Genomic DNA, 8,470 nt, shown 5'->3' with positions numbered 1-8,470 from the left:
TTTATTTAGTATCTATTTATTAAAATAAAGTTAACATGACAAATTATATAACATGGCCTGAAATGATATTACAAGGATAACAAAAAAATGTGAATTTGTGTATTTAATTTAAATACATAAAATTTCTTACATAAAAAGAGGGAGGGAAAAGAACATCTCACTAACTTAATTTTATAAGAAACAGTAAACTTTCCCGTCTTCTTGGTTCCATCCTAAAAAAAATACATTAAAGTTTACAAAGAACGGGTTTCGAAGGTTTACTTTGTAAAGGGCCTTTAAAAAAAATTACCTACTTAAATTTGACTGCATAACTTAGGTTATTTCTCTGCTATTTTTGGCAGATTCGCAAAACGCTTAAAAGCACGTCTTAAATCTCCCACAAGTGCAGAAAAAAATATGTCGAATCACCCGTTGATTTTGAGTGAGAAACATTAAAAAAATATAGGGACAGGTAGCTTTATTGCTGAATTAAATTTTCAATTATCTAAGTTTAATCCTCTTATTTACAAGCATCTACTTCTTGTTATTCGTGGATTTCTTTTGTATAATTGTTTGAGCTTTATACTAATGGGTGTTGTCATCCTTGTTATTACTATTCCTCATATTTTCATTCATTTATCGTTGCAATATAGGTTAAAATTGAATGTTGAAATAGTTTAAAGTATTAACGAATACGCGTTTTCAACATTACCACTATTATTTTCTTTTTTTTATCGGATAGGTAATTATCAAGTACTTAAGAAGCATATAAAGATTAAATTTATTACCTGAAAATTACTTTACTTCTCATATTCTTTGTAACTTCAAATGTGCAGGACCAGGTAGATAATTTTGATTCTAAAAAATTATTTATTTCATTATTTTATCTCTTATTTTCGGAGTAGGTAATTTCAAAGTGGACTACTTAATATATTTCAAAGTTTCTCCTCCTGTATTGTCATTCCCCTTAAAAGGGGGAGGGGATTAATGCAACCATCTTGTAATCAATGAGTAAATGGCACTTAGAATTCGAATTTCCATCTGAAATTTTGCATGAGTAATCCTTGGTAGGTCTATTTTCCCTAAATCGAACAAAAAGTTGGAAAAGTACGGCTAACGGCTCAGCCGTTTTTTTGGCTTTCTTCGGTTCAAATTAGTCACGAAACCTATCTCCACAATCACATAATACTCTATGCAGCTCAAAAACGTTATCATACGGTTATAGCCGGTAGCTGTTGTTACTAGAAATTTAAAAAATATTTTTTGGTAGGTATCATTTAACATGAATTAAACCAAAAATATGTTTTAAAAAGTTGATTCCTATGTAATTGATGATAAATTTACCCTGAAAATAGACAAAAAAACAGCTAAACGGCTGAGCCGCCAGCAATCACTTTTCCAACTTTTTGTTTGATTTAGGGAAAAAAAGACCTACCAAGGATTACTCATGCAAAATTTGAGATCGAAATTCGAATTTTAAGTGCCATTTACTCATTGATTACGGGATGGTTGCATTAACCCCCACCCCCTTATCCCTGCTTAAAATGCCTACAATCTTAACCCACAACCGTGGCTTAGCGCAACCGCTCGTGAATGGTTTTAACTGAAGACGTTAAAAATGGTTCTTTAATACTTCTATATCAGAGTAGGGGGAATGCCCTGGCCCAAAACGGTCAAAACTCATTACTATGCACAGTTAGAACTTCTCAGAGGTTGTGCAATCAAAGAGTAGGTTGTCTGATGGGTATTACTTAACCTAAAACCCAGGTGTTTGGTCAGAAAACGAGAGATTTCATGTGATAGTAGGGCAGTATTATCTATCATTGAATGGTGAATATCTATCTAATGAAAAAATAATTAAATCCTCCATTTTTATATCCTACTAACCAAAGCTTACCTAATAATGTAATGTGGATAGTTAGTAAAACTCTTGCTTGGATTTCTTCTCAAGACTGGATTTTTGCAACTAAAAAACATAAGTGTAATGGTTTAAGTTTTTATATTGCATCGTATTTTAGACAGCTTTCTGTGGATATCAAAATGAAAATATTATTATGTCCGCTGGACTGGTTATGAGTAATACAGAAGTCATGTTTTGTTTCGTATTAAAGATAATTTTTTAAGAATTAAAAAAGTGATCAAAAATTATTGTCAGTTTTGATTGCCAGGAAAAACAAAGCAGCTGGAATTAATCTTTTCATTTTAATATATGTAGAAAGCTGTCAATATGGCACCCCTATATTCGCCCGCCCCCCACATGGACGTACCTTTCCTGATTTATTCCCCAAACATATCTATTCTTGATTTTAACAAATGCTCTATAAATCTTTATGTGGGTAATCTTATCCTTGATTTTTTAACTTTTCTACTTATGGATGTTGTATCCTTGTTTACAATACATTGATAACATAAAGATCATCTAAAATGTGGGTTTCACCACCCCCTCCCCCTAAAAAAATGAAAAAAATAACCCAGTTCCATGTTAATTTTACCCAGACGTCATTAAGTTTGGAGGAGGGGAGGGGGTAATAAAGAAATAAATTACTGTTTCTTAGGTTAAAAAAACAATGTTAATAAGGCCAAGAAAATAAAACATAGACATATCTTCCTGATTTTGGTGCCTAGTGAGCAGAGAACCTAACTCCCACCAGCCCCCCTCCCCCCCCCCCCCCCCAGTTGGTTTATTATTGAAAGGGAATAATTTTTCTTCAGGAATAGCCCCTGTGTGTTCCTCCCTTACTTATTTTAAAAATCAAAATAAAGGACAGGGATTCTTTGCTTAACTAGGTGCTTTGTGAGGAACCGCCTTAAAATCTATAGTTGGTTATACATATGTTCCCTTTTTTATAATCATATTACGAAATGCTGTGTCCCAATCTTCAAGAATTATCATGCAGAAAGTTTTTTTTTATCTGTAGCTTAAGATTTCGAAAAGCATTGAATTAAAGGAGTTTTCCATGAAAGAGAAGCCATTATATTTTATAGATTTAAGTCTAAGAATGTTTCTCCTCGTATTCATTCAAATCAGGTGGATAGGAACCGGTTCTCATCCACACGAAAAATCTATGCCTAGCATTATATTATATATGTACAATCATAAGATTAAAACCAGTTTTTTTAGCCCATGCCTTCGGCACCTAGGGGCTAAAAAGCCGTTTATAATACGATGCAAGAAATATCTATTCTCTTATTTATTAGAAACCAATATCAACCGGTGAATTAAAACCGGTTCTCATCCACACGAAAAACTATATCTAGCATCGTATTAAATCGAGTTTTTACGAATATATATAAAAATGTACAATCACAAGATTAAGAGATGCCGAATGCATGAGCTAAATAACTGTTTATAATCTTATAATTGTACATTTCTTCAGAAAACTGTTTATAATACGACGTGAGAAATAAATATTTTTTTTTCTCTACCCCTTCCAATACATTAGAAGCTAGTGGCGCAACAGCTAGTATTATTTATACCTTACCTGTAATCCATCCATATGTAGAAGTTTGAAATATTCAATGGAATAAGCCACGTAGCATGGTAGAGTTTGACTGTTCACCTAAAATTGTAGGTATTATTTCAATATGTTCTAAAACACCAAAATAATTTTAAAATGATGCCTTAAATCTATTCAAGTTTTTAAGTATAGTACCTAAAGTTTTTAAAAGCGAAGCTTTTTTATAATAAGGGTTGATCCGTCTGAAACATTAATTTGAATATGCTAGAATTGTCCTACCGATTTCAAACTTTACATGATTTTCCGATAACAGTTAGGTTATAATCGTTACCAGCAAGTCCGTACGTTCAAAACATGCTAATTATTAGCTTTGTATGATATAATAATTATATTCTTCTGATTTTTTAAAAATGTTTCCTGGACAAAAAGATACAATATTAGAGCTAAGCATCTGTATTATTAAATATTAAGAAAAAGTATGTCATTGAACAGTATCCTTTATTTTTGAAAAAAAAATTAGACTTAATTTTTTGCTTATGAAGTCTTTATACTCTATATGATGAGTTATTGTTCGTTTTTCCTTCCTTCTGATTTTATAGCTTCGCTTTCATGAATGCTGTCATGCTTATTTTTATACAACTACATTATGTAAGGGGGGGGGGGGGGTTAAATGCAACCATCTCGTAATCAAAGTATAAATGGCACTTAGAATTCGAATTTCAATCTAAAATTCTGCATGAGTAATCCTTGGTAGGTCTATTTTCCCTGAATCGAACAAAAAGTTTTGGCTATTTTTAGGGCAAATCTGTCATAAATTACGTAGGCATCAACTTTTTGAAACATAGTTTTGCTTTAAATCGTGTGAAATGATACCTACAAAAAAACATTTTTAGATTTCTAGTACCAGCAGCAAATAGTATTATTTGTTTCGTGATGATTTGCATTAGATATTGCCCAAAAAATGGCTAAACGGCTGAGCCGCCAGCTGTTAGCCGTTATTTTTCCATCTTTTTGTTCAATTTAGGGAAAATAGACCTACCAAGGATTACTCATGATGCAAAATTTCAGATCGAAATGCGAATTCTAAGTGCCATTTATATATTGATTACGAGATGGTTGCACTAAAAAAACCCTTTAGTAGAAAAATCTATAAGCTTTTTTTCGATTTATCTATTATAATTTAGAAATCAAGGCTGTAATATACTTTTTAGAGAACCCCTTCGTATATTGTTCTTACCTGGTTATATTAGTCAAGAACTTCTTGCATTGACCTCTCTCTGGCCTTATTGTATTTTATTCTAAATAAGGATAATAGTTAACATTCACATTGTCGTATTACAAACAGCTATCAGTGAATAGTAAAATGGAAAGTTGCAAGATTAACACCAGTTTTTTTAGTCCCGAGAGCCAGGCTAAAAAATGTTATTTTCATATGATTTATATCTTATTTTATGCGTAGAAAATTGTCTGTAATAAGATACGATAAATATTTTTTTAGAACTGGAATAATCATTTCTTCCTTTTTAAAAGCAAATATAAAATTCAATTATTGTATGTATATTTTTCTTAACTAGTGCAAAGAAAGTGGGGGGGGGGGGGGGGTAAAATGTGGTGACTTGTGCCACGCCATACCAGCAACTTTATTTAGGGCGCTACTGCCTTAGTTTTAGAGATAATTGTGTAAAATCTTTTGAGTTGTGTCACTAATTACCCCAAGTTTTGGTATCTTTAAAAAAAAACGGCTGAGGGACCGCCGCTCCCGCCGTTCGCCGCCATTTCCCACCACCGTTAAAAAGACCATGTTATTTTTTCAAAAAATTTTCCCTTATAACCAAAAATAGGTTTTGGAATTCAACTCCCCCCTCCTAAAGTGCCCCTAGAGTCCTCTAAGGACGAAGCCGCTAGTTTTTAATAAAAAAGTAACATGATCTATGTATGTTAGTACCGAAAGAGCTTGCTAAACGCTCTCGTGCCCCTAGAGGCATCTAGGGGAGTTGCAGATAGTGAATTAAAGTTGTTGGGATTTATTGTCTGAAGCTTAAGACATTAATAACACTAAAAGATTGAGTTTTGTATTAAGGAAGCCTCAAAATGATTTTAGGCTTTATATTTCCAGATATAAAGTTATTTCTCTCCCCCACCCTTCAGAAACAGAGCCTCTAGATGCTAGGGGCACAACCGGTAGAATTAAAAAACGAATTATGTGCGTGTGCACGAATGGATCTCGCTTACAGCTGAACTGGTATGGTAGGTCATGGGAAAGTTTAAACCGACCCCCCCCCCCCCCCTCTCCGGATAAACATTTTTCCTGTGAAGCCAATATATTTTAACAGATAGCTTTAAATAAATAATACACTTTTAAGTAAACAGTACTGAGTATGCTTTAAAATAAAGATCGCGGGCTAATTATATTAAATAATGAGTTCGCAGATTGGAACTGCTTGATTTAAAGAATTAGATAGCTAATTTTAAACCCCTGCTCAATGTTATGGAATATACCTAATAGTTTACCTATTCTGTTAAGCTCTGACGTAAATCCTGCTGCAAACATTTAATGTGGAGATTACTTGCCATTTTAATGAAATCTGAAACATATACGTATAAATAAAGAAAAAGTGTTTGTTGATACACTTAAATAAGCATAAATGGGCGGGTACATGATGGGAATAACAATTAAAACTGATATTTTATTTCATTAAAACAAAATTACGGAACTGAAGTCCAATTGTACTTTCTTGTTGATAATATTAATTAATAATATTTACTGAAAGGTAAAAGTGCGTCCTAATATAATACACATTACACAATGCTAACATGTATTTATACGTTTGTGTGTTAATGTTTTGAGTGTATGCGCTTATGAATATGATGATTATCTAAAAGACACACCGGTCTAGAAAACCCCTTTCCCTTTCTCTATTTCTTTTTCTTCCGCATCCTTACCCTTCCTCCCTTCATTGTAAAGGACTAGGAGGCACAAAAGATTACAATAAAATTTTAATTCCTGGAAGCAGCGTTGTGCTGCGGGTGTGTGTGTGTGTGTTTCGATATAAAGTAAACAATTAATTAGAAAGAGAATCTTTTATTTACAGCTATTAAGAATGCGGGAGTGTGGGTGTGATGACATTGCCGAGCACCTTGAATGTTGTGTGTGTGTGTGTGTATGTGTGTGTATAGGCAACTTGGTTGGCGTGTGTGTAAGATCGTGTTAATTGCCATATGTTTTTTGAATAAATTAAAAATAACTGCAATGAAGGCTTTTAGTTAAATGACCCAATACTAAATCTGTAAAATATTTATTCTGTTGTATGTATTTTATTTTTTTTTACATAAAGCCGCCTTATTCCTGTGAAAATTATAGACCTCTTTCTTGGGTTTCTAATTTTTTTACTTAGGGGCTATTTATTACCCTTGATATCTCTAAAACGGCAACTCCTATGTTAAATCTGGCTTCAAATATCGAATCTACGCTAAAAATAAGTACACTAATATTAAATAATCTATGCTTATAAGGGTAAATACATATTCCAAAATTAAGATGTACGTGGTTCTTTGTGTTTTTCTTGTAGCTCATGTGAATAAGGCATATTGGCTATTTTGTAAAGTTCCAATTGAACCATTTGAAATAGTTTGCGTAAACCTTTATTAGTCCAACATGCGAATTTTACTCTTATAGAGTGGTAGATCGATGTATTTATTTGTAGTTTCATATCTTGGCCATTAGCAACGTTGGTTTTTAGTTTTTTTATTAAGTCCATTGCATAATTGAGTTCTACTTGTAACTGTTCATCTGTTAAATCTGAGTTTGAACCTGTATTTGTGTTTGAATCTGTATTTGAATCATCATTAGATGTGTCTCCAGAATTAACACTACGTTTAACCTTGTTGTCATTTATGCCTTGGATTAGGTACATAAAAGCAGACTGAACATTTGTGATATAGCAGTTTGTCGTGGTATGGTCATAAAAACCATCGTAGCTTTGTTTTACTCTTTTAGCTTCGGTTACAATTTCTTTCCATGTTTCTAACGCTCTTGGACTAGAAGTAGAGGCTAAAATGGAGGTAAAAAATGATCTATTTGGAATTATTACTTTTAAAATTTCATCTAAACCGGCTACTTTTACAGATATTAATGATCTTTCCGATAATACGTGTTCAATGTTTATTGTTGGTGAAAAATGACTCTTACCGAGATCTTTTTGAACGTCATTGTCATCGTTTCCTGTTAGAACATTGATGTTTGTAAATACCAAAATGAAAATAGCCATCATTGTCATTTTTGTCTGAAAATAAATATAAAAATTTAATCAAGTTATATTTTAATATGCAAAACACAATAATGAATATGTAAAAAATAAGATATAAAAATAACCTTGATTTTAGGCGCTCTATTTAATATAGCGCGCGCATAAAAACGCATAAAAACGGGGAATTAAGGGGGCTAATAATTGGTGTCTTTTGGATTTCTTAGATTAAAAACATAAGGGGGAGGGCACATCTGACACTTTTGCGTAAACAGGGATTATAGGCTTTGTCTTAGGAGTTATAGGATAGGTTATTTGGGGAAAAAGTTTAGTTTTTGGGTGTATTTTCCTTATATTAAAAAAAAAATTTGATAGGTCTCCAGGTTCAGGTGCTGCAGGCTGGAAGGTCACTTCTGGACAGGTATAAATGAAAAAAAAATTTTGTTTGAAGAGTTAGAGATCAACTTATTAAACCAAATATGCATCTTTTGGGATGTTATGAGCATATATGAAGAAAAAATAAAAATCAGCCTCCAGGTTCAGGTCCTGCAGGCCTCCAGGTAAATTCTGGACAGGTAAAAACTGAAAATTTTAAATTTTATAGTTAGAAGAAAACTTATTTTACAAAAGTTGCTACTTTATGGATGGTATGAACTAATTTGAAGAAAAATTTGAAATCGGGCTCCAGGTACAGGTACTGCAGGCCTCCAGGTAAATTCTGGACAGGTAAAAACTGAAATTTTTTACTTTTGAAGTTAGAACAAAACTTATTTAACAAAAGTTGCTACT

The 8,470-nt window shown here is 32.6% G+C and overlaps 1 long non-coding RNA gene across 1 annotated transcript; it reads right to left on the bottom strand.

Annotated features, from left to right (window-relative positions):
• On the bottom strand, positions 1 to 6,203 carry LOC145311337 (uncharacterized). Its single transcript, XR_013876626.1, has 6 exons — positions 5,949 to 6,203; positions 4,675 to 4,735; positions 3,462 to 3,539; positions 1,877 to 1,945; positions 768 to 837; positions 1 to 212 (listed from the first exon to the last, which is right to left on the bottom strand). It is a non-coding gene; the product is annotated as an uncharacterized LOC145311337 (long non-coding RNA).
• Between the last annotated feature and the right edge of the window lie 2,267 nt (positions 6,204 to 8,470).

This window comes from Acartia tonsa, unplaced genomic scaffold (assembly GCF_053477335.1).
Source record: "Acartia tonsa isolate MP-2025a unplaced genomic scaffold, ASM5347733v1 sca5, whole genome shotgun sequence".
In the NCBI taxonomy this organism is placed as follows: Eukaryota; Metazoa; Arthropoda; class Copepoda; order Calanoida; family Acartiidae; genus Acartia; species Acartia tonsa.
This window is presented reverse-complemented; position numbering and strand designations above follow the sequence as displayed.